The following is a 21,420-nucleotide window of genomic DNA, read 5'->3' as shown; positions in this document are numbered from 1 at the left end:
AATGATATGTCTCTATGAAGGAGCTGGACAGTAAAAATATCAGCACGAGGGTATTAAACCAACCAAGATTATATGGTTGAACTCATTAACATTAATGCATAAAGTAAGTTATTATAATAACAGATGAAAATCAGTAGAAAGAAATAACAATGAGCCAAGATACAACACCCCCCTGATGAAGATCAAGCGCAACCGTAGTGGTTGTCTCATAAAACAATTTAGAGCTTACTGGAACTCCCACTCCAACTTCGAAAAAAAAAACACTCTAAAATAAAGTTGTAGGTTCATCTTCTCTTTTTAGCAACAACAGGAGAAATATTGCACAAATCAAGGGACACAACTAATTCAGATATAAAGAAGTAATCCTTTTCCTGCAGCTGCAGAATTAAGGATATCTCCAGTTTTGTTATATGAGCCAAGGGAAGAAACTATGGAGGAGTTCATCTTATTTCCTGTTGTAAAAAGGATCCATTTAACAGAATAATGGTTTTGCAATAAGAAGTACAAATTATTTATTTGTTAAAGCTACTTTTCTCATAAAACAAAATCTGTGTAAATGTTTCCCTTTAATGAATAGCAAACCAACTTCTAAATCTTTTAAATGTTAATAGAACATGTAAGATCTGTCAAAGAGGGAAAAGTGACGACATAAAATTTTGTTTGGTTGCACTGGGATAGGTGGAAAATGCATTACTCTTGGGACAATGTTGACCATCCACCAGTGCCAGCTTCTTACTCTATAAGAACCCTAGCCCATCTCCATTTAAACCATCACCTCCCATCATAGGATAATCAGTTGCATCATGCCCAAACTGACCACAGCAAGGGACTGAGCAACACCTTTGTTTCCGTGAGAAATCAGCCCCATCTCTTGGTCTTCTTTCTTTTAGCTTTCCCAACAATAAAAGACGCATGAGAATTCCCAGCAGTAAAACTTTGTACGATGCCATCAGAGTCTTCCACCTCTGGTAGAAATAGTGAATCAGATGGACTATCGTAGGCAATCTCATTTACACTATGTTTTGGCCTAGGAAATTCCTTAATGCGAGACAACACAATGGCAATTTGCTCGGAAGCAGCATGAAAGCGTACATCAGTTTCAATTGATTCTGTAACAAGTGTTGAAACCATGGACTGCAACAAATGAACTCTATCTGCATGTTCCCTTGGAGATGTAGTCTGGAAAGACTTCATGGAAAATGAGCTAACAACAAGCCAGCGGTTAGGTAAGTATGGCTCTGGAATACGAAAGCAGTTACTTGTTGACAAGACGCGAAGAACATGCCTACAAAGGATGCCCGAAAACTCAAACTGATTGCAGCTACAACTAATAAGCTCTTCACGTGGAACCCAAATGACTTTGCAACCTCCATCCATCTGGGTGTGGTGTCTCACATGGAAACAACCTTCTGTTTGAAGTGATGCATATTGTGGAGCCAACAAAAGCTCTTCTTGGAGTTTACAGAAGGCATAAGGTGTAAGAACAGTAGCAGCATGTGATTCAATTAGTGATCCAGTTTTGAGACAGACTTTGTGGAACTTTTGTTGCATCTTTTGTTTTGCTCCTGCTTGATCTCGATAATCAACAACAGTCGCCACCTACAGAAATGAGTTTGAAACACAATAAGCTTATAAAACCAAAAGATAATCAAAGTAAGAGATAATAAAGGTGTAATACCTGCTCTACAAAATGATCAAGTTGAGATTGTGCACTCAAAAACCGTTGGATAAATGCATTTATTGATTCTGATTGGAATGTATTTCTCATCCCTGTAAAGAAGTAACGTCTCAAGAATGGCAATGCCCAAGATGTCCTCAATGCATATAAGCTAGCAATGTGCTTATTTCCATGGAGTCCATATGTATTAACCATCTCCTTCCACCCTACTTCAAAATCTTCCACCATGACCAAATTATACAGCCGATGAAACTCAGCTTTCCAATTATCATACTGTGATCCAAGCAGTACAGAAAACCAATCTGAGAACTTTGCAATAATATGCCATATGCAAAAGGCATGTTTTGAACTTGACATTTCATTAGTAATTGCTTCTTTCAGCCACATGTTTTGGTCAGTCAAGATTGTTTGTGGAGCTTTTCCTTTCACAAAGCCTAGAAACGTCTGTGAAGATGCATAGAAAAGGAAAACATATTAACCAAGAGACAAAACATAGAGATGTAACCCAACAAATTTGGATAAGAATAGGATGGGAGTGATCCATCCTCAATGAAAATGACCCTGAAAAATTGCATGATACTTACCAACTCATTGAACCCTACTGTTCTTTGGGTCCACCACCTCTTTAATGGAGCATGGCCCAAAAGGTAAGCAACTAGACACTTTTAACCAGCTGATTCATGAGCTTTTCTCCCCTTGATGTCAATCTTATTTTATCAAGGATCCAAGTCTTAGATTCAAGCAGGAATGATAAGATTACCTGATTTGATCAACTTTTGGGCTATGCTTCCAATGAAGAGGAGTGGTACTTTCATGGTCTAGAATGTGATAGGCCCCCAATTAACTTTACATATGCCAGGAAGGGGAAAGGTCAGCTTTCGGCTAAGGGGGGAAATAATTGAACATGGGGGCAATTATAGCTAGAGGGAATAAGGAGAGTCTTGAGGCATTTATAGCTATGTCAGTTAGGAATAAGAAGAGTATGGGCATTTATAACTTGGCCAGCTGGGCATTTATTGAGGGAGTCAGTTATGCTGTGAGAAGAGTATAAGAAGGGGCTTTGGGGGATGGGGGAGATGGGCTTTTGTTGAGTGAAGAATACTGTGAGTGATTGGGAGAGCCGGCGGTCTCTCGAAGAACCGACCAACTGTTAATGTTCTTCTTTTCTTTTGAATGAATTCCAGTCTCTTTTGTTGATGTCCAAGTTGTGTGAATTCTTCCGTGAGCCTGAGAACTGTGTGTGAAGTTTCTAGGACATAACAGTGGTATCAGAGCGCGTCTTTCCTCGGCCATGGTGACAGCTAAGGAAGTGGCATCGCAGGTGGAGGGTTTCGAAGAACGCTTGACTTCTCTGCATTCTGAAGTGGATGGCTTACGTGATGAGATAACAGCTGGACTTTCGAAGATCACATCCCTGGAAGGAGGCGTTCAAGACTTGGTAAGACGTTTTGATCTGTTGCTTCAGCAACAGACCTTGTCAGCTCCTTTGTCTACAACTGACAATGCTCCTCCTGTATCCACATCAAGTCGTGCGGCTGACAAAGGGAAGAGTGCAGCTTTCCTGACGTCTCTTTCAATGTCAGTCCCGGAACATACTTCTGATTCACTTCCTCGGAAGTTGGAGTTGCCTATTTTTGATGGGGAAAATCCCGACGGCTGGCTTTTTCGCACGGAGCACTATTTTGAGATTAATGGCTTGCTTCCGACGGAACGTCTGCGGGTGGAAGTGGTCTGTTTAGAGGGTGATGCATTGGCGTGGTATTATTGGGAGGATGGTCGGCGACCTTTTCGTAGTTGGGCAGAATTCAAGGAACTCCTCCTTGAACGTTTTCGATCAACTCAGGAGGGAAACTTGCAGGAGCAGCTCTTCTTGTTACATCAGTCTTCTACTGTTAAGGGATATCACCAATTCGAGGTGCTCTCCGCTCCCTTACGTGACCTGCCGGAATCAGTCCTTGAAGCAGAATTTGTTAATGGGTTGCACGACCCTTTCCTGAACGGTGCCATGAAGCGGGGTGACTGGTATAGAACTAAAGACTTGGTACTTAAGGGCTCTGATTGGATTGTCAATGAAATGAAGAAATCTGGTCTTCGAGGCCGTGGTGGAGCTGGTTTTCCATCTGGCCTGAAGTGGTCTTTCATGCCAAAAGTATCTGATGGTCGTCCTTCTTATCTTGTTGTCAATGCTTATGAGAGTGAGCCAGGAACATGTAAGGACAGAGAAATTATGCGCCATGACCCACATAAACTACTAGAGGGTTGCCTGATTGCAGGGGTTGGTATGCGGGCCACTACTGCTTATATCTACATAAGGGGAGAGTATGTAAATGAGCGAAAAAACCTTGAGAAGACAAGGAGGGAAGCTTATCAAGCTGGACTTTTGGGAAAAAATGCATGTGGATTTGGATATGATTTTGATGTTCATATCCACTAAAGAGCTGATGCTTACATTTGTGGAGAAGAGATGGCGTTGTTGGAAAGCCTTGAAGGAAAACAAGGAAAACCAAGGTTGAAGCCTCCTTTTCCAGCTAATGCAGGGCTATATGGATGTCCAACAACTGTTACAAATGTTGAAACTGTGGCTGTTTCCCCCACCATTTTAAGGCGTGGTCCTGAATGGTTTACTAGTTTTGGCAGGAAGAACAATTCTGGGACAAAGCTATTCTGTGTCTCAGGCCACGTGAATAAGCCTTGTACAGTTGAAGGGGAGATGAGTATTCCATTGAAGGAGCTGATAGAGAGGCACTGTGGAGGAGTTAGAGGTGGATGGGATAATTTGCTTACAGTGATACCAAGGGGATCTTCTGTTCCACTGATTCCAAAGCACATATGTGATGATGTGTTGATGGATTATGATGCACTCAAGGCTGTCCAAATGGGTTTAGGGACAGCTGCTATAATTGTGATGGACAAGTCAACTGATATTGTGGATGCAATTGCTAGGCTCTCTTACTTCTATAAGCATGAAAGTTGTGGGCAGTGCACACCATGCAGGGAGGGGACAGGATGGCTGAGGATGATCATGGAGAGGCTGAAGGTTGGAAACGCGAAGCTGGAGGAAATAGACATGCTTCAAGAGGTGACAAAGCAGACACACCATCTGTGCATTGGGCGATTCTGCTGCTTGGCCTGTGCAGGGACATATCAGTGCGCGGTGTGCGTCCATCCACTATGCCTGGAGTTACTGGTTTGGAAGTGCTTATTCATTGGCAGGGCCTACCTGATTTTGAAGATTCTTGGGAGCCTTTTGACTTGCTTCGAGACCAATTTCCTCATTTTAACCTTGAGGACAAGGTTAGACTTTGGGCGGCGGGTAATGATAGGCCCCCAATTAACTTTACGTATGCCAGGAAGGGGAAAGGTCAGCTTTCGGCTAAGGGGGGAAATAATTGAACATGGGGGCAATTATAGCTGGAGGGAATAAGGAGAGTCTTGAGGCATTTATAGCTATGTCAGTTAGGAATAAGAAGAGTATGGGCATTTATAACTTGGCCAGCTGGGCATTTATTGAGGGAGTCAGTGATGCTGTGAGAAGAGTATAAGAAGGGGCTTTGGGGGATGGGGGAGATGGGCTTTTGTTGAGTGAAGAATACTGTGAGTGATTGGGAGAGCCGGCGGTCTCTCGAAGAACCGACCAACTGTTAATGTTCTTCTTTTCTTCTGAATGAATTCCAGTCTCTTTTGTTGATGTTCAAGTTGTGTGAATTCTGCTGTGAGCCTGAGAACTGTGTGTGAAGTTTCTGGGACATAACAGAATGATGACTTGGACAGTAATTATGGGAATAGGATGATGGTGTTATCAGGATCTTCTGTGCCTAAAAGCTTCTTACCTTCAATACCCAGGAAAAAGACTGCACATTTTCATCCCGTAAAAGCACACAACCAAAAAAACAGTTTACACCATGGTTGTCAATTCCAATCCAAATTCCTAGAAGCATATCATATGCATCCAATCGATGGGTTGTGTCAAAAATGACTGCATCTCCAAATGTCTCATATAAATGAATGGAGGAAGCATTGGACCATGCAATATGCTCCAACCTGTTATGTGCATCTATCTTGAAGTCATATCTGAAGTCAGGATCTTCATCCTTGATTTTCTTGCACATTGCAATAAGGTCAATAGCATCATTATCACGATCCACATTCCTGAATGATTGTAATAGGTTTCTTATGTCTATCTCTGTAAATGGTAAACAACCTAGCTTAACTCCTTTCTCCAGTTCCATCAATCGTAACATTTGTCTCACTGACATGCCAGCCTTTGCAAACATGCAGATACGATTCTTGTCATCTGCAGATATCGTGCAATAGGCAGGAAGGAGATTCACTTCATTTGATTTCAGGAGTTCATGGTTGTGGACATTACTAAAGCCTGTAATACGCCATTCAGGGACATCAAAATCTGCCTTTTTAACAATACGCATATATGCTTGACACCCACAACGTGAAGATTTTCGATTCCTTTGCAGTTTTCCATCATCTGTTGGTTTTATCTGTGGATATCCACCTCGATGACAGGTGAAATTCCTTCTTGTAATTCCCCTACCAACTCCATCTTTCCCTCGAGTACGATGACGTCTGATTGAAAATCCACACTGCTTTGCAAAACTGCAATAAAATTCATAAGCAGCATCTTGAGAAACAAATCTTTGTCCAATAAAAGGGACAAGATTCACAGAAGTTTGTCGTCATAAAATTGTGTCTTCAGGCATTTCTTCAGTTGTGCCTATGTCACCAGGAGACAAATCGGTACCATTTTCTGAAGTTTATAATTAGGTTTGTTCCTTCAGACATTATTTTCATAATAAATTGAGGAGACAGCAGATGAAGTACCTGTACAGAATATCAAATTAAAAACAGAGTTTCCATAAGTGATATTTACACAAAATACAAGAAACACAAAAAATTTTCATATACATACATAAAGATTCCTAAGTGATATTAGCAAAATAGAGATTGAAGATACTTGTCAACAAGTGGTAAACTCACACTTATTAGAAGTATGCTTTCATCCTTGCCCACATATTTACTATTTTTTTCCCTTCTATGTTCTTTTCCTCAATAGAACTTGGAAAATCAAATCCAAAATGGAAATATTGAACTTTTTGTTAAGAATAAAACCCAATCCAAGCTAATACTTAACATCATATACCTATAAATGATGATCAAGCCAGGATAGATCCAAAAGTTCATGGGATTGACAGACAAAAGTTTGTTGGGCTGGGATTCAGGGGTAGTCTCTTCATATTATGGGTGTCCATTGTGGAAAGGGATTGAAAAGGTATAACCTGAATTTATCAGAAGTGTAAAATACAGCATTAACGATGGTTATAGGGTTAAATTCTGGAAAGATGTTTGGTGTGAAGAGAGACAGATTTTCCCTCGGCTGTTTAACATATCACAGGATAGGAATGGGCTAATGGCAGATAATTATCAGATTTTTATTTTTTGTAATGGTAGAGAAGAGTGGCTGCCACTGTTTAGAAGACATCTAAATGATTTGAAGTTGGATAATGGAAACAATGATTGAGCTGTTGCAGAAACTAATCTAAGTGGTGATTTACCTATCACAGGCAGATAGGTGTGGATTACTCTGGATTTGGGAGAAGTTTAGTGTATTTTCAGCAAGGTTTCTTTACAAACATTTTACCCTCTCCAATTTAGTTCCCTTCCCAGAATAAAAAAATTGGATCTCAGCTATACCTTCTACGGCGTCTTTTCTTGTGTGGATGGCTAAATAACAGATGCTTGACAACCTTGACTAAGGATAACCTACAAGGGAGGGGAGCGGGGCTGATTGGTGATACATGTATATTGTGTATTGAATGCACAGAAACGGTTAACCATCTATTTCTACATTGTAGAGTATCAGAGAAACATTGGACGTGGATGAGAAGCATTTTTGGGTGGAAAGATGTGTCCCAGAAACAATGGAAGTTCTTTTTCAATAGCAAGCAGATGCAGGGATTGAGTAAAGGGATATGTTTTGGAAATTAGTTCCTCCTGTGTTTTGAATTGTATCACCTCAAAGAAACTCTGGGATTTTTGGACAAAAGAAAGTTGGGGGACATGCTGATAAGTAAACTCAATACAAAGCTGCTTCCATGGGTTGGTAGCACAGTCTATTCAGGGGGAAAGCATATGACTCTTATTTTGAAAGAAGAGTCGTTTTTTTGCAAAAAGAAGGGATGCGATGCTTTTATATCCCCAGTGTACAGTTCCTTGGTGTACATGGAACTCATGTAATTACTTCTTTTTTTTTTTGTTTAACACAAAGTTATACTTAACCTTCTTATTCAAATTCAAAAAAAAAAAAGGAAAAAAAAAATCTAGACAAGCTTCCATTTGGATACTTGGTAAACCTGGTATTCTTTCCATCTAATCATTGTTAAGGAGGTCACAGTCATTTTATAATTAGATAGGTAGAATATAACATGCAATTCAAATTTGGGAATACTAAAGAAGATATTCAATGCACAGCAGTTAGTAGAAACAGAGCATCATTGGCAATCATCAAACTGCCATTAACTGTGCTGATCCATAAGAGTTCTGAGGCCATGCATGGCTGTAGACCTAAACAAGTGGTTTACCAATCAGAAATCACATTTCTATCTTATATACAAAATAGCACATGAAAAGATGCTTGATTATGTTACCACTACCAAGAGGCTACCTCTTTTTCTCTACACAAGATTAGCAAATGTAATGGTAAGCAATTTTTTTTTTTGAAGAATCAGAATAAATTTTCATTGAAAGAAAAAAGATTCATACAATCCGGGGGGTGTTAAGATAACACCTAGCCGCAACCTTACACAAATACAGATTACACTACAATAGTTAAATCAAGAGATAGAGAACTGGTCAGGATTACAAGTCTGTAACTCAAGAAAATTCCAAAAATTCTCCCCCAACTCTGCTCTGCTAGTCTGAAGAAAATCTGGATGCACCAGAATCCAATTGGACACCAAGTTCACAACCATGGCTAATAGTCTTCCAATGTTCTTCTGTTTGTTCTCAAATAATCTTCTATTTCTCTCATTCCATAAAATCCAGCATACTGCAAAGGGGATGCAGCTCCGCACGATCTTTGCTTTCTTGCTTCCATTAAGTCTTGGCGAAGAGGAGAATAACTCTGCTGTAGTCAAAGGCTGAAATAAGTTCATTCCAAATAGAAAGGAGAAAAAACTCCTTTCTATTTCTCTTTTCCATAGAACCTACCACCGGAAAGAGAAAGATAAAAATGAAAAAACAAGCATCATGGAGAAGCTCACCATCTAGCAAGGGCAGTTTTCACTCCCATAAATATATGCAATTTAACCCTAGTAATGACATTTATCTTACTATGACTATTTAAACTGGCTATGCCTAGAACAATGAACCAATAAATTGGTAAAAATGTTCATAGAAGAAATCTTCCACAGGAAAGCTGGAGTAAATTGCCAAATTCCTCGTCTTTTTCTTCTTTCCTTCTTTTTATTTTCTCACTTGTTTTCTTGCATCTATATTTTTTGCCTCTCCCTATAAGCTTATCACTCAGCAGTTACCTAACGTTCTAACTAATGCCTTGCTGTCCATAAACAAAGAAAACAAATACCACCAAGGGCAGACAATACAATAAATTCCAGTTCAGTGTAGCCCAACCTCCATTTGGTTTAGATTAGTTACATCAATAGAACATAATCCATCATGCTATTCATGAGAGAGATGACAATTGCTCTTACGTAAAATCAAGAATTAAATATTCATGCATAAAAAAGTTTAAAATAAAACAAAAATAAGAAGGATTTTGAAAAGATGAGAAGAACTAAAACAATTGCTCTTCCATCTCCCATGAACCCTCCCCCCTCCCCAAAGACCTATCCTTACAACTGATGTGGAGGCAAAACTGCATCTTGATGAAAGCTCTTTGGCAAACCCCAGGAAAGCTGGAGTTGGTAAGACTGTAAGAGTCATTCTTACCCAAGATATCTCAATTTGGGCCTCCTTTGTCTGTATAAAAGGCTGATTCAACTAAACATGAGGTCCTAGCCTTAGAGGTACCTGCATTGACAAAATTGAGGAGGACTTAGCAAACACAATTGACTGGTCCAGAGGGATCTCCAGGTGTCTGTCAACTGGCACTTTATTTTAAAAGGATTGGTAGGTGTCCTAGGCTTAGAGGTACCTGCATTGACAAAAGATGGAGGTTTCCCTCTCTAATCACTAAGAGGGACTCAGAAAACACATTATTTTAATGAGATTAATGAGAACTTTATTTCCATTTTTGTCTAAATTAGATGGAACATAGGAGAAATGAACTCAATTGCTGATGGCCTTGTTGAAGGGGAGTTGTTTTTTATTTTTTATTTTTATTTTTATTTTCATTTTTATTTATTTTTGGCAGCAACAGTTCTAAGCCTTCTTGAATTTTTGTTGGGTATAGAACGGAAGCTCTTTTAGAAGGTTAAGCCACTCTTGAAGGGGCTTCCGAGGTGAGCGGTAACTCATCAGATTGGTATCAGAGCCAGGCTATCCAAATCCCAGGCTTCACAATGCCACAAACACGTTCCACTACTGTGAATGAAAGGGTCGACCGGCTTGAGGTTGGGTTTCACCAAGTGTTGAACGAACTCAAGGAACTCAAAGTGGTCATCTCTAGCTTCGTCTCTCAGCAACAGTCCGGTGAGACCAGTCACCTAGCAGGAGTGGAAGCCTCTTCTTCCAGTAGCCAAAGAACAGGGGATTACCGCACCGGAAAAGCCACTAAGATCAACTTTCCCAACTATTCCGGTGGAGATCCCATTCCTTGGGTCTTCTGAGAAGAAAGATATTTCGAATACCACGAAACTCCCGCACACCAGCGTGTCTCCATCGCCTCCATTCATCTAGAAGGAGATGCGATTCTATGGCTCCAGTGGTATCGCCGGAATCATCCCCAGGTAACTTGGGCGGAGTTCACCGAAGCTTTGTGCATCCGCTTTGGGCCAACGACGTTCGTGGACTACGACGAGCTGATCACCTGGTTGAAGTAGACTGGAACGGTAGCAAAGTACCAACTCGAGTTTGAGCGGATGACGACCAGGGTACACGGCTGGCCGGAGAAAGCCTTAGTAGGATGTTTTGTAGGAGGTCTCAGAGAGGATATCCGCCTGGAGGTGAGGGCTCTCCGTCCGGTGACTGTCATGGCTGCAGAGGGATTGGCTCGCCTACAAGAAGAAAGAATCGACAACCTTCGTAGAGCCAGCAAACCGACCTACCCGAATTTGAGGACTCCACGGGTCGATCAGTAGCCCATGAAACCGGCTGGTGATCATCAAAAGCCCATATTGCCCCGACCCGCTATGCCTTTCAAATGTCTCTCATGGGCTGAGATGCAACCCCAATGTGAGAAAGGCCTTTATTATAATTGTGATGATAAGTTTGGACTGGGCCATAAATGCCGGGTCCAACGGGTGTTTCTCCTATAGACAGAGGAAGAGCTGGAAGAGACAGACCCAGAGCACTTAATTGACTGTGAACTGATTCCAGACGGGCCAGAACCTAATGGGGTCAAGATCTCCTTACACGCCCTCATGGGCCTCAACTCTTTTCAGTCCATGCGTGTAGAAGGAAGATTGATGGGCTGGACCGTGATGATTTTGATTGACAGTGGCTCTCCCCTGAATTTCATCACTTGCCATTTGGCTAAGCAGCTAGGTATGACCATACAACCCACTCCTCTCTTTTCAATCCATGTAGCTAATGGGAGTCAGATGTCGTGTAATGGTGTATGTAAGAAGGAGAAAATCCTCATACAGGGCCATAATTTTGTGGTGGATCTCCACCCATTGGATTTCTCAGGGGCTGATATTATTTTGGGGGTTCATTGGTTGCGTGGCCTGGGCCTTGCTCTATGTGATTGGGCCAAAATGTCAATGGATTTTCACCAGGATGGCCAGTCTTGTCATTTACAAGGGGTGCGGCCCCCTGGTCCACAAAGTGACACTTTAGCCTCCATGATACGGGCCTCCAAGGATGTTGGCCAACCCATATTTATGCACTTAGGCATTCGGCCCACAGTTCCAATTCTGGACAACCAGGGCTGTGTTCACTCCACAGAAGCCCAACACAGGGCCCTACGGTCGATAGTCGATCAGTTTGGCGATGTATTCGAGGAGCCGAACCAATTACCTCCACCCCAGGCTCGTGATCATCAGATAACTCTCTTACCCGGTTCTAACTCGGCCAATGTGAGGCCATATAGATACCCTTACTTTCAGAAGTTGGAAATTGAGAAGGCAGTGAGAGAACTATTGGAAAAAGGGCATATATTGACCAACACCAGCCCTTTTTCATCTCCTATACTCTTAGTAAAGAAGAAGGACGGTAGTTGGCGCTTTTGCGTAGATTACTGGGCCTTAAATCAGATTACTTTGAAGGACAAGTTTCCTATACCCCTCATTGACGAACTACTGGATGAGTTAGGAGAGGCACGAGTGTTCTCCAAATTAGACCTGTGGTCCGGGTATCATCAGATTCGAGTCCACCAGGCTGAGATCCACAAGACGGCCTTTAGGACCCACGATGGCCATTATGAGTTCTTGGTTATGCCTTTTGGACTCACAAACGCCCCCTCCACCTTTTAGGCCCTTATGAATGACATCTTCAGGCCATTTCTAAGGCGATTTATTCTAGTGTTTTTCGATGATATTCTGGTGTACGACAGGGACTGGGACACACATATGGAACATTTGAAACTCACCCTCACAACTCTAAAGGGGCACTAGTTACATGCCAAAATCAAAAGTGTTCCTTTGGACAAGGACAAATTCAGTACTTAGGCCATGTGGTTGCAGCAGGTCGGGTCATGGTAGACCCAGGAAAGGTAAACACCATTCAGAAGTGGCTCAAGCCCACTACTGTAAAGGCTCTGCGGGGCTTTCTTGGGCTTACCAGATATTATAGGCGCTTCATTAAGGGGTATGGGCTTATGGCCGCCCCTCTAATGCGTCTATTAAAGAAGGATTCCTTCGGTTGGACTGATAAAGCCCAACGGGCTTTTGAAGACTTGAAGACAACAGTTTCCAGCCCTCTAGTCCTCACTCTTCCAGACTTCTCTCAGCCCTTTGAAATAGAATGTGATGCGTCGGGTGTAGGAGTAGGGTCTGTCTTGATGCAGAAAGGGCGGTCCATTGCTTATTTCAGCAAGGCTCTCTCAGCAGCTCACCAAAGTCAGTCCACTTATGTCAAAGAAATGATGGTTGTGGTAATGGTAGTGCAAAAGTGGCGTGCATACCTATTGGGACGCCAATTTGTTATTAGGACAGACCAACGAAGTTTGAAGTACATAGCAGAGCAAAGGGTGCACACCCCGGAGTAGCAAAAATGGCTTAGTAAACTGATGGGCTTTGACTACCTCATAGAATATAAGCCGGGGCCCGCAAATAGAGTAGCTGATGCCTTGTCATGAGTAGAAGAGTTAGCCCATCTGACCTGCTCTTAGCCCAGCTTTCCTTTGTTTGAAGCTATACGACAAGAAGCCAGGTCTGATTTGCAGTTGCAGGTCAATAGAGATAAGTGGAGGCGAGACCCTTCACAAGTTGCTGGTTACCAAGTTGTGGGGCTTGATCTTTTCTTTAGGGGTCGGTTTGTTGTTGCCCAGAATTCGGCCCACAAAGCTGAACTGCTAAGGTTGTTTCATGACTCCACCTTGGGAGGGCACTCAGGGGTGCTACGGACCATAAAGAGGCTCAGCAGCCACTATCATTGGGTAGGAATGCGTAAGGATGTATTACAATATGTCTCCGGATGCCAAACCTGCCAACAGCAGAAATACTCGTCATAGTTTCCTGCTGGCCTTCTACAACCTCTCAAGATTCCAGATCAAGTGTGGGAAGACCTTTCCATGGACTTCATCACGGGTCTTCCTTGTTCTGCAGGAAAGGAGGTTATCATGGTAGTGGTTGACCATCTCACCAAGTACAGCCATTTCTCTGCATTACCTCACCCTTACAACGCAGCAATGGTGGCTGACATCTTCATCCAGGACGTTGCCAAGCTGCATGGAACCCTGAGATCCATTGTCTCAGATCGAGACCCTGCTTTCCTGAGTTCATTCTGTAAGGAATATTTTCAGTTGCAAGGAACCCAACTACACCCCTCCACGAGTTATCACCCACAGACTGATGGGCGGACTGAAGTTCTTAATCGTTGCTCGGAAGCCTACCTTAGATGTTTCTTAGGGGAAAAGCCCCAACAATGGGATCACTGGCTTCCATGGGCAGAATACTGGTACAATTCGACTTATCAGTTGACTGTTGGAATGACACCCTTCAAGGCTCTTTATGGCGAAGAACCTCCTCCCATATTACCTTATGAATATGGGCCATCCAAGGTGGTAGAAGTAGAGACCCGTCTACTTGCGAGAGACAAGATTCTTAGATTGCTTAAGTCCAACTTGACAAAAGCCCAACAGCGAATGAAGGCCCGCTATGACACTCACCACTGCCCATTAGAATTTCAGGTGGGTGACTTCGTTTACCTTAAGCTCCAACCTTACCGCCAGATCTTAGTGGTAAGATGGGCTTGGCACAAGCTAGCACCTAGGTATTATGGGCCTTATAAGGTTTTGGAGAGAGTGGGCCTTGTTGCTTATCGGTTCGACCTCCCTACAACCTCAAAGCTTCATCCAGTGTTTCACATCTCACTTCTTAAGAAGGCGGTGGGAAATCATACACCTGTCTTACCCAACTTACCCCAATTCACTGAAGAAGGGGACATTGACACGGAGCCTATCAGAATTGTGGATTTCCATTGGGTTCGACGAGGTGGTCAGGTTGTGCCAGAAGCCAAGGTAGAATGGGCTGGGCTTCCTCCAGATGATGCCACTTGGGAACCTTAGCTGAATGAGAGGTTTCCAAACCTAGACCTTGAGGGCAAGGTCAATGCTAAGGGGGGAGGAATTGTTGGGACCCAAACATTCCCTCCGAACCCAACTATAGGTGTGGAGCAGGCCACCACCGAGCAGCATTTCACTAGAAGACAGAGAGGCTAGCGTGACACGCAACAGAGCCTCCCAGAGTTAGTTATACTGCCGCCAGAAGATATTCTCTTCATGATTGCATACATGTAGGCCCTGATCATGTAAAAAGTGGCGTGAATGAATATCCCTTTCATCTCTCTCTCTCTGTGTCATCTTCTTCCTACCTTTTCCCCTTTCCCTCCCATCTTCTGTTTCAGGAGGTTAAGCCACCCTCGAAGGGGCTTCCGAGGTGAGCGGTAACTCATCACAAGTGTCTCACTGATCAAGGATCTTATCACTTGATCATACACTAGGCCAAATGGCCTACCTTTGACCCAGTAAAAGCTGGAAATGAATCTAATGAGTGTTTCAACAATGGTCTCTCTATGCAAAAAATAATTAAATAAATAAAAAAACCAAATAGACAAATAAATTTTCTTTTATATAATAATAATATGTTTGTATGTGAGGGTGTAGCATAGAGATGACCTATCTTCCATCAACATGTGGTTTATCACATGGCCACTGGATTTTCCAACATGTTGAGGATCAGAAAATGAGGGCCTATGGCCACTCTTCCAACAGATCATAGGTTCCTAGTTGGAGCAATCTAAAGAGATTTTGATGTCATTTTAGGAGCTTGTTTAAGGGGGAATAGTTTTAGTAGATAAAAGCATACATCGTTTTGATGAAATTATATTCCCTCGAAGCAAATTGTTGCTTTCTACAAAAGATTTTTGTGAAGTAGACGACCCTTGCAGTATTATTGTATAATACTCAGTTAGGTATAAGACGACCAAAATACTTGTAAATTCCACTTTGAGTTAGTCCCAACTGAAAACAGTAAAACATACACAAAAATTACGTGTATGTAATTGAACCATATGTATACACACACACACACACACACCTGCCCAGTGTTTCTCTATCATCTACACAATTAATTCAATCGTGTAAACAGGTTCAACATATAACTGTATCAACAAATTCATATGTGGGGGAATTTTTTTATCAGAAAGATGCTCTGTAACATGTAATTAGCTTACTTGAGAGCATATTTGCGACGAAGCGAATATCAATCAGAAGGAAACTCACTTGAGAGCTGATTTCCTTTCCTGTTTGCATTTTCGATATCCAAATCAGTTGAAGTCCTATCATCTCCCAATATTTCATATGGATCTCTCTGACGAGCAAGCCGAGACGAGCTTCCCATCTTCATAGAATGAAATTTTAAAGGCGATCCAAGCTCTATTCAATCATATGTCAAATTTCCGACGTTCCAACAGATTAAACAGAGTAAAACTTAAAGTCTAATCCCAACCAATAACGAAATCTGCACCAATGAGCATAAAAGTCCATAATTATGAAGGTAACAATCTGAACTCCCTTTGAAATTGATGAAAGAACGTCAAAGAAACATGAAGATCAAAATAAAACAATTTCTGCATACCAATTCGGGCAACACAGCAACTGCTATGAGATTCCAGGAGCCGAAAGCCCTAACTACCAATAACGAACAGAAAATTAAAGATGAAAAGAAAAAAAAAATACAAATGAGCAAAGAAGAAACAGGCGGGGAGAATCGGGAGGGAGGAGTAAAGCGCATCTACGGAGAACGATAACCATTTATAAGGAGGGTGAGCTATCGTGCGCCATATGGATACACGGTATTATTCGAGAGCAGATTTGAGTATTAGGCTCCGTTTGGGAAGAGGGCAAATGCAAGTTTGCAAAGGGTAAATGCAAATAATCATGGTTGAGGTAAATGCAAAAGTTAGGCCGGTTTTATGGTCATTTGCACTCATGGTTGTTTGGTTGGAAGAAAGCAATATGAGAATGCATATTTCCTAGTGGGAGTTTTTTACATTGCAAATTCAGAGAATGGGTCCTGCCACCATGCCATGGCTTTTTTTTTAACCATTGAAGTCCCAACATATGTATATTTGGATTCCCATAAACGAATCTTCTTAACTAGGATATGTGGTCAACCGTTTAAACTAGACTTCACCATATTTTTTGGTTTTCCAATTTAAGATGTGTTTGGAAGCGTGGGCGTTTTTTGGGACTAATTTTCAAAAAAAAAAAATGCCCATGCTTGTTAGACCTATTTTTCACAAAAAAATGCCTAGATTTTGTTTGGGAGTGTTTTTGCCACGTATGCAGTGAGCAACACTGCTGTTTGGTAAGGTAATTTTCATCACCGTTTTTCATGTATGTGCACACATTACTCCATAAGATGATGCGCGCTAATATCATACCAAATTAATAACGATGCTTATCAAATGGTCTATTAATTGGATGATTGTTTTATATTATCTGGCCTAAAATTTTAAATAAATCTAATGGTTGAAAATGTTGTTGGAATAGATCAACAACATCAACATGAATAATGGCATCATATCCAACGGCTGTGAGTGATCCAATCACCTATTAGTACAAACAATAGTTAAATGCTTCAAAAAGAAAATTCAGATAATCAATAAGTATCAGTTAAAATGTCTAATAGTATCTTCATTTGTCCATCAACTTTGATAATAACATATTCATCCTATTTAATGAGCTTCAAGACTAATAAGATAACTATCAGCCAAACCCAAATTAGAAGACAAACCAAGTTACAACCACAACAAGCGATGAGTGCAAAATATCCTTTGTTTTGTTGTGGTTGTCTAGTAGATGAAAATTATTGGATAACTTCAACCCTAGGTTCTCTATGACGGATTCCACCAAATTCATCTACCCATACAGATGAACTCCTATGGTTACTCCTTACTGGGCAACATAAAAACCATCGCCCATAATTAGTTTCTGTCCTTGCGATTTGTAGTGTCATCTCCCCTTTACCACAAGAGCAGTTTGGTAAGAACATCCCATCAGTCATTTCTGCATGAATAACTTGTATAGTAAACATCCAATGATGATCAACAAGTGAGCATAAAAATACATAAACTTAAAATATATGAAACATTAAAGAAGTTCAATCCATAACAAACATAAAACTCATCATAGTTTGAATTCCAACATTTTCTTGGTCTAGATCATAACATCATGTTTCGGCATAAGTCACAAATCTATGTAACCCATCGGGTAGACCTTTGGTACTTCTCCCATAGCTTAGAAACAATTCGGTCTCTAACCATGTCCATCTCTCTGCTTGAACCTAGTGCAGATGCGGTGTGCTCTTCGCCATCATCATCGCCACTTGAACCATCATCATCTGAGTCATTTTCATAACCCTCTACACACTCATCTATGTGTTTATCCCCATGCGCCTCTTGTTTTTGAAGTTGTATATTATAAAACATGACATTACAAGAAAACGTTGGAACTCTAATTGGTAGCATGACATGTTTTTCAAGATGGGGAATTTACCCTTTAAGATCCCAAAGAAACGTTTGATGACATTACGTAGTGAAGAATGAGTGTAGTTGAAAAGGTCTTCATTGGATCTAAATTTATTGGAATGTCTCTTAAACTCACTAAAGTGGTACCATTCACCAGAGTATGGGGCAAAGAAATCGGGAGCATTAGCATATCCATAATCAACAAGGTAGTACTTTCCTGCAATGAATTCTAGATGCGAGGACACACAAATGATGAAGATAACTGATAAAGGGAAATTATAAGGAATGTCTATTGCACTTGGTGGTGGTTTGGGAAACCCTACATGAGGCCTACTAAGTGCTTCTGCCAATATCCTTGAATCGTGTGCTGATCCTTCCCATCTCATGTATACAAAGGTAAACAACATATCAAAATCACAAACAACCAAAACATTTGTCATACAAGCCTTCCTTTCTCTATACAGTATTTGTTCAGCAATTGGGACATTAAATGATACATGTGTACCATCTATAACCCCCACACATTTCTAATCACAATTATGAACATAGTTAGAACAACAAATTTGGAGAGAGTTACTACAGACTATGAAGTGTAGTTACCTTGAACATTGGGTAATATCTCTTAGATTTCTTAATAAATGGTTGCACTTTAGTAAATGCAGGTGGCCTTAAGAGCTCCTTCCCTATTTTGCAAATTGCATACACAACTTTCCGTACATGTGTATTGATAGTCCATGAAGAATATATTAGACAGTGTATGCCCTTAACTCCAATCAACATGATATATATTATGACATTTATTGTAAATGAATAAAGTACATATTTGATTCATGTTATTATGGTGTGTTTTTTTGTGTAATACCCTTAAACTTGACACATATAAGACTTGTGTTAGTTTAGAATCTTCATAGCCGTTGGATAGATTTGGGGAGATTTATCCTGCTAAGGCTGACACTGATATACCGCCAAGTTGGTTGGGGTGACTTGTCTCAATTGCCAGGGTGAAACCTGAGGTAAATGCAGTGTGAGTTTTCTTGAAACCCTGAACCAGACCAAAATTCCAGTATTGCCTTGGACCGTGGAGAAAGATGGGCAAAACTGGAATGTTACACCTGACCCCTAGACTTGATTATGATACTACACTAGGTGTCGGATTGGGCTGTTTTTGATATGCCAATCAGTGAGATCCTTAAAGGGGGTCAAAACTTGGGTATGTTGGGATAGTCCGAGAATTCATCTGAGTGGGTGATCATAGTGACAAGATCTATCCCTTTGTTGGACAAAGTAAATAATCGGGGATGCACTATTTCTGGGGGAAACCTAAACTACCGGCAGTTGATTTCAACTGTTGAAATTTGTTTTTGCAAAATATATTTATATAGGGATTATATATATATATATATATATTATGGTTTCAAAATGTTTGCAAAAGGTTTTAATTTCTGGGATCCATGTGAGTAGAAAGTGTAGCACTGCACCTTGCAGCTGAAGGAGAAGTCTTATCTTATCGGGCAGTGTTTGATCATTATGGGCTGAGAGGTTAAGTGTAAGACCATTGAGGGTTATACCTGATGGGCTAATCTTGCATCTGCCCACAGTCCTTGGGCCTTCATAAGATGGCTGGACCCAATGACCATTTAGTGTAAATGTTGGGCCCATTAAGAGTCCATAGTGATGGACTCAGTGGTTCACTGTATTCAGCAGTGAATTCGGCCAGACCTTGTAACAAAGGCTAGGCTGAACCCATGTGGCTGATGTGTAGATCAATGATAGGGTGCCACACCATACAAAGAGAGCCAAGCTAGTCAGCATTAAAGTGGAAGTGAGCCTGAAAGCTTAATGAGCCTAAAAGCCCATTTCAAATTGGGTTAATTAGATTAATTAAATAGGGGCGGATATGGGATTTGGATCAGTAGATAAGGTAAGGGATTATCCTTATCCACTTAAAGAGTCCAGGTCCAAATAAAGATATGGATCAAAGGAACTCCTAATTTGATTAGGAAGGCTGATCTTTATCTGCAGATAAGATAATGGATTATCCTTATCACTTAAAGTGTCCAGATCTAAATAAAAGATTTGGATCAGGAAACTCCTAATGAGATTAGGAAGTTGTCTCTTTAAGGCTATAAATAAGAGAGCAGAGCGAACCTTGAACACACACTCATTGAATACAGAGAGAAGGCAACACAATTACACTGATCTTGCCTTCTGCTCTTTTTCTTCCTACTCTTGCCGCCCTACCCTATTCGATCTCCAGTTCTTGGATTGGATCAAGATTTGATCTCAATATTGTTTCTTGCTAGAAGAAACAATTTAGAAGCTATTTTCACTGTCTCATTCGATTCTTGCTGAAAAATCACTAGTTCTTGGTGAAGACTACCTACTGATCCGGCCTCATCCTAAGTTGTGTCATCTTCAATGGAGGGAGGATTTGGTACACTCTTTGGGCATAAACACCTATGTTGGGAGGAGCATTCTTGCGTAGATTCCGTATTAGGTATATCCCTCCTTTAATTTGGTTTCAGATTTGATCTGGTTTGGTTACAAGAACGAACCTTAAAAATGCAATTTTCTAAATTGGGAATAGGATTTCTGGATGGGAGTAAAGAAATTTTTGAAATTTCGCCCAACCTTCCTACAGGGTTTGACCATTAATATGATAGATCTTCCATCCCTCAGAATGCTAAAATCACTCACCCATTTGGCAGTTCCTCTCATTATGACCAATTATGAGGAGGAACAATGCAAGTGACTCATCGACGGTGATATTCCTAGTGTTCTTCAAAACTCCTTTCACCATAAGTAGGGAGGCCAAGTTTTTGAAGACATGTTGTTCCATCCTAAATGAATTGTAACATCTATCTGCGTGTTTTAAGTCATTGGGGACTTCTGTCCACACATAAGTATGTCCGGTTAAAGAAGAAGTCATGCAACACTGCTTTCTTTTTTGTGGACAATACAAGTGTAATATGCAGGAAGTCATAATGAAGTTTATCATTTTCTCATCATCGTCATCTAAATCAATGGATCGTCTTTTTCCTCGATACTGATGAGGATCCATAGAATATTGTTGTATGACAAACTCAACATTATAATGAAATCAAAATAAACATCAGACACCATGGTTATGACTAGCATATAATCATGTAAATACCAACTTGTTACAAAAAGTTTCATCAGTCCAAATGGGAATGTATATAACCATTAGAAGTTATCACCCATTACAAAAAAAAAAAAAAACATCATTCCAAGAAGTGTTCAAATTCAACCAAGCACAAAAAGAAATAAAAAGTTTTCCAGAAATCATGGATTTGATGGCTCATCGTTCAATCCATGGAGCCAAAAATTCCTAACATTTATAGGCATAACTATTAGATAGTTATGCCCTTAGCTCCAATCAGATTGATGTACCTTTT

The 21,420-nt window shown here is 40.8% G+C and overlaps 1 long non-coding RNA gene and 2 pseudogenes across 3 annotated transcripts; 1 reads left to right on the top strand and 2 right to left on the bottom strand.

The window, feature by feature from the left end:
• Nucleotides 1-419: 419 nt before the first annotated feature.
• Nucleotides 420-6,490, bottom strand: LOC104605129 (protein FAR1-RELATED SEQUENCE 11-like; annotated as a pseudogene). The gene is made up of 3 exons (XR_016085341.1): nucleotides 5,509-6,490; nucleotides 1,679-2,122; nucleotides 420-1,599 (listed from the first exon to the last, which is right to left on the bottom strand). The product of XR_016085341.1 is annotated as a protein FAR1-RELATED SEQUENCE 11-like (transcript).
• LOC148800761 (NADH dehydrogenase [ubiquinone] flavoprotein 1, mitochondrial pseudogene) lies at nucleotides 2,120-5,510 on the top strand (annotated as a pseudogene). Its single transcript, XR_016085342.1, has one exon. The product of XR_016085342.1 is annotated as an NADH dehydrogenase [ubiquinone] flavoprotein 1, mitochondrial pseudogene (transcript).
• Nucleotides 6,491-8,282: 1,792 nt separating the features above from the next.
• Nucleotides 8,283-16,305, bottom strand: LOC109113890 (uncharacterized). The gene is made up of 3 exons (XR_002023107.2): nucleotides 16,111-16,305; nucleotides 15,756-15,993; nucleotides 8,283-8,895 (listed from the first exon to the last, which is right to left on the bottom strand). It is a non-coding gene; the product is annotated as an uncharacterized LOC109113890 (long non-coding RNA).
• Nucleotides 16,306-21,420: the final 5,115 nt, after the last annotated feature.

Source organism: Nelumbo nucifera, chromosome 4 (assembly GCF_055504915.1).
Source record: "Nelumbo nucifera cultivar China Antique chromosome 4, China Antique-T2T, whole genome shotgun sequence".
Taxonomy (NCBI): Eukaryota; Viridiplantae; Streptophyta; class Magnoliopsida; order Proteales; family Nelumbonaceae; genus Nelumbo; species Nelumbo nucifera.
Note: the sequence above shows the minus strand (reverse complement) of the source record. Positions and strands in the feature narration are given on the sequence as shown.